Source organism: Osmerus eperlanus, chromosome 8, assembly GCF_963692335.1.
Source record: "Osmerus eperlanus chromosome 8, fOsmEpe2.1, whole genome shotgun sequence".
Lineage (NCBI taxonomy): Eukaryota > Metazoa > Chordata > Actinopteri > Osmeriformes > Osmeridae > Osmerus > Osmerus eperlanus.
In genome coordinates, this window is record NC_085025.1 from 3,534,223 (window position 1) to 3,539,702 (window position 5,480).

The following is a 5,480-nucleotide window of genomic DNA, read 5'->3' on the forward strand; positions in this document are numbered from 1 at the left end:
GTGTGTGTGTGTGTGCGCGTCATGCTGCCATTTGTCATTGTCAAAGTCCTCTTGCTACTACACTGAGAAAGTCACTGTCGTACATGAAAGCTGATCAAATTCCAAAACACTTCACTGCGACAATCCTCACACTCCTCTCTACAAAGATTAAAGAAGTAACAAGTTCATATATAAAAAATAAAATAAAAACATTTAAAAATGATTGGAATACAAGACTAGAACATGGTTCAGTGCATTGCCCGGAGCAACTTCCCCCCCAAAGTTCTGTGGCTGGCTGCCAAGACCCATCAAGGGGAAAGGAACTGGGCAGGCCGACTCCCTCTCCCCCTCTCCCCCTCTCCTCCTCTCCCCCTCTTCCCCTCTCCTCCTCTCCCCCTCTCCCCCTCTCCCCCTCTCCCCCTCTCCCCCCCCCTCTCCCCCTCTCCTCCTCTCCCCCTCTCCCCCTCTCCCCCCTCTCCCCCTCTCCCCCTCTCCCTCTCATCCCCCTCTCCCCCTCTCCCCCTCTCCCTCTCTCCCTCTCTCCCTCTCTCCCTCTCTCCCCCTCTCCCCCTCTCCCTCTCTCCCTCTCTCCCTCTCTCCCTCTCTCCCTCTCTCCCTCCTCTCGCCGTAGCTGGAGGGAAGAGATGGCCTTCTCCACCGATGCAGGAGCCCATCTACCGAACCTCCTGACCTTCACCACCAGGGCCAACATGGAACAACTGACCTGGGCTGCGTCTCCCGAAAGCGTCGTAAGCCTAAGTTGATCGTAGAATCCATCGTACGACGAATCTTAGTTTTACGGGCCGTTCCCAAAGCCATCATAGCTAAAGTGTCTCTTGAAAATTCGTAGCGTAGATTTGCCTACTCCTTACGAGCATGTTTGGGAAACGCACGTGAGAAATAACGCTGGTTTCGTTTTTTGCTCGATCGTTGCTACGATCCATCGTTATCGGGAAACGTCGCCCTGGTGTCAGTGGTTGGAGGCCATTTCTAACACCTCCCTTTTCTCAAGCCTATGTGCCCGGCCCAGTAATAAAGCATGACTCACTACTTCAACAGACGCAGAACACATAGGTGGAACACTGCTGCCCAGCCACTGACCACCACACCTCTGTCTCTCTTCTGCAATGATTTACAGACTCTTGTTAATCTTATCAGGGACTGGCTGGACACAGCAGTAATAAACTGAAAATTGGTTGGTGAATCTCATACCATATCTTAAAGTAGAGTGAAGGCTTAAAGTAACAGGCACAGCATACAACATAGTAAAAGTGTCATGCATCCTATTGGGCTAGGGCTTATTTATTTTTAACCCTATAACTCTTTTCTTTTTTATAAAATCAGTTTTCATGAAATCCGTTGAATTGTATTATGTCCATATGCATTGGCTTGTGCCTGAAAGGACACGGCCCTGACTCAAAAGCTGAAATACCATTCTGTAACAGACGCAATCTTTTGTGAAGAATGCCTTTGAGGCTCACAAACAAAGTTAATATGAAGGTTCTTTCGTTCCTTCGTCTGGTCTGAGGAGGGAAACTAGGTTATGCTGAGGACTTGAGTCACGGAGGAAGCCACTTGTCCTTAGCCGACATGACTCATTGCCTAACCCACTCGGAGTGAACCGTTAAAAGGCCAGCAGCAGTGATAAAACAAGCTCTAATGACTGGTCACTCCAATTAACACAATCATAAAAATATTAGCCAACATGGTCTGGATATTTCAGTGGGGTGGTGCAGAGACACAGGAGTAATAGGACTGCGGGGTTTGTCAGGCAATATCTCTGGGGCAGTTCACAGCTAATTTCCTGCACTATAATATGATTCAGATTTGTCAATATGTGCCTGGTTAGCCAAAGTGGATAAAGATGCATGTCTCATACTGTTTGATTAAATAAGGACGCAATCCCAAGTGTTGCTGTTCATGTGCGGTGCATCCTATTCTTAGCTGGGGAGCAAACAGGGTGCCAGACTGTGAGGGAGCTCTTTAAAGCCCAACAACATTTCAACATGGCCTCCTTTTCCAAACCACATGAAGCGGTAATGAAGGGATTTTATTTGGTTTTGTTTGTCCTAAACCTCATCCTAAAATGACCATCAAAATGATCAACGTGGATTTCAGCGTCGCACATCTGTTGAATTCATTACCTCGGCACACATGCTTCTCAACATTCTTTAAACGGTTGAATCGTTTTGATCTCCTCAATAAAATCTCCCCTGCGTGTGTATTAGACAGAGGGAGTCCGATACTATCTCACTTAGAGCCGATTATTGTTTTTGGGGACCATCACACGACTTTTCCAGGGGAATGAAGCTTCCCATCCAGCCTAGCCGCTTATAAAACAACCTAAAAGACGATGCTTTTCTACATATAAGAAGCTGCTACATAAAAGACAGGAAGGATGTCTTTCTATATCATGATTACACCACTGGTCCGTTTTCCACCAGTTATTTCATATCTCCCCACAGGCCTACATATCAAAATGATTGACGATTGATTGCAAGACATGTGGAGGCGCCTTGCACCACGGCACGCACAGTGGGGAAGCATAGTTTGTTGTAATCCAGGCAACGCTAAGAATTGCCTCAAAGGAGGTACAAATCTTTCCTATGCTTCAGCTTGTTGGCTTTTGTCAGAACAGGGAACGACTTCCATTCCTCGCCCCTTTGTTGGTGAAGCTGCTTGTGGCCGCTGACTGACAGAGTCATTTGGAATTGTCAGAAACGACACACCGACAATCGGGGTACAGCATGCATGAATAGCAACCTACAACAGACAAATACACACATGAATATAGATGAAGCTATTACAGAAGCAGTGAAAAGATCATCCTAAATAGAGCCTTGTCATCATCTCCCACCATCAGATCCTGGCATTTCCTCCCCAAACGGCGCCGGCCTCACAGGGTGAAAAGGAACCACTCGACAAATTCATCTTCAAAATCTGTTTACCAGGATGCAGAATAGCAAAGGGGAAATTTGACTCGCAAATTCGACCTCTGAGTGTACATGTCAGTGCCTCCCGATCTGATTGCTTTGGCATTCACATCTGAATGGGATCTGGAGTGTGAGGGAAACAGTGAGAGAGAGAGATAGAGAGAGAGAGAGAGAGAGAGAGAGAGAGAGAGAGAGAGAGAGAGAGAGAGAGAGAGAGAGAGAGAGAGAGAGAGAGACCGTCGTGCAGATGGTGCTTCCTCGCTAAAGTGACTGGAGGAAATACTGCTACCAGACACGACATAGCCAATCAGCATGAGAGCAGGACAGCAGAGAGCTATGAGTGTGTGTTTGTAAATGGATAGTGGAATAAAACAAAGAGCAAATAGTATCTGTGCTATGTTCTACTGTTGACATTGTACCTAGGGCCAGTGCAACCATTTCATTTAGGAGTAGAAGTAATCAAATCAGTGACGTCACAACCAGTAAAGAAATCAATAACTGTAAAATGAGTGTTGGAGCACATGGATGTGATCTGACAGTAACCCAACATATCTCTGAGATCCTGGCGCACCACAGATCACCAAGCCCCTGTGTCTCAGAGCTCAAAAACGACAGGCCCTCAATGTTGCCCGCAAGCCAGGCTTGAGTTCAGCTCGCAGGAACTCTCCAAAATAAATACAGAGTTTGGGTGACAGCTGGACTTTCACTCTCTACGATCAAGAGGAGTTTCGGGCGGATTGTCTTTGGAATCTGCAACCGGGGGCCAAAAGACACACGATTATGACTCGCCAGAGAGACAGCTCGGACTCTCAGCTCGACCCAAGCTTACACTCGCAATGTTCCCACAGGCTGGGAGCCTCAGGGTGTAAGAACTACCTCTGGGCATCGATTGGGGCCGGTGTGAGGTTTTACATGTGGATGGGGTCCTCTGTCACAAAGCACCTGGAGGCAGAGAACAGAGACAGTACCTTTTCTCAGGGGGGGGGGGGGGGGGGCTGTTAAAAGAGACTCTTTGTGGGAGCGAATCGGGGACAGCGATGCTGGTCTGGCAGCATGCTGGACGGCTCCTTCTCTACTGGCGTCTTCGGCTGCTCGATATCCGGCCTGGTAGTTCCAAAGGATGGGGAGAGGCCAGACAAACACACCATCCAGTTGGTGACCACGGCTGTTGCTGTGGTTCATTCTGTGGCTATGGGTATGGCTGTGGCTTGTGCTAGGGAGGCTGATTAAAAAGGTTAGAGCTAGGACTGGGGCTGGAGGTTAGGGCTACAGCATGGGGCAGGGATAGGGGCTGGGGCTATGTCTAGGGGTGTTGATGGGGCTGGGGTTGGGGCTATGTCTAGGGGTGTTGACGGGGCTGGGGTTGGGGCTATGTCTAGGGGTGTTGACGGGGCTGGGGTTGGGGCTATGTCTAGGGGTGTTGATGGGGCTGGGGTTGGGGCTATGTCTAGGGGTGTTGACGGGGCTGGGGTTGGGGCTATGTCTAGGGGTGTTGACGGGGCTGGGGTTGGGGCTATGTCTAGGGGTGTTGATGGGGCTGGGGTTGGGGCTATGTCTAGGGGTGTTGATGGGGCTGGGGTTGGGGCTATGTCTAGGGGTGTTGACGGGGCTGGGGTTGGGGCTATGTCTAGGGGTGTTGATGGGGCTGGGGTTGGGGCTATGTCTAGGGGTGTTGACGGGGCTGGGGTTGGGGCTATGTCTAGGGGTGTTGACGGGGCTGGGGTTGGGGCTATGTCTAGGGGTGTTGACGGGGCTGGGGTTGGGGCTATATGTCTAGGGGTGTTGACGGGGCTGGGGTTGGGGCAGAGGCCAAAGCAGCACACCTCGTCCCTCTCATGCGCCATTAAACCAGGAGCAGAGGAAAGTATGAACAGTATCAGTAAGTAAGCCATGACAGTAGCTGGCCTTGGGCCCTGCTGCCTCCACGGAACTACAAGCCCCTTGATCCTCGTCTATGCTCGGTGAGGTTGTTTAAGATGGCTGCCTGTAGTCTCTGCTGTGGTAAACAGCTGGGCAGCTGTACAATAGCTCCTAAGGCTGGCCTCAGAGAAGCTTGCAGACATGGCGCTGTAGTTTTATAGTCTGTTTTGTCCTTCTAGTCAGCTCTGCTCACACTGGGAAGGATATTGCTTTCCTGGATGATTTAATTGTTGAGCACATCAAATGACGATTTTTTTTAATAATGTGTGCTTTTTGTTGCTTTGTTGCTTTTGAGTTAAGCAATCCAAGCTGTACTGTAACTTTTAAGTAATAACATTAGGGCACTACAGTTGTTGGACACATACTTAGCCACAACACAAGGCTCTGAAAAACCCATAACCCTTTACTCTAAAGGCAATATCACAACTCTGTTCGACAACCAAAATCTAGTTTTAAGAGTAAAGAGAAAATAAAGGTTTGCTAAGTTGTTCAACAACAACGAAGCCCAGACACAAATTCTGTCAATAATCAAACAATGCCTCGGTTGTATTGTGGGAGTCAGATGGCTGAGCGGTTAGGAGATCGGGCTAGTAATCAGAAGGCTGCTGGTTCGATTCCCCGGCCGTGCAAAATGATGGTGTTTCTTTG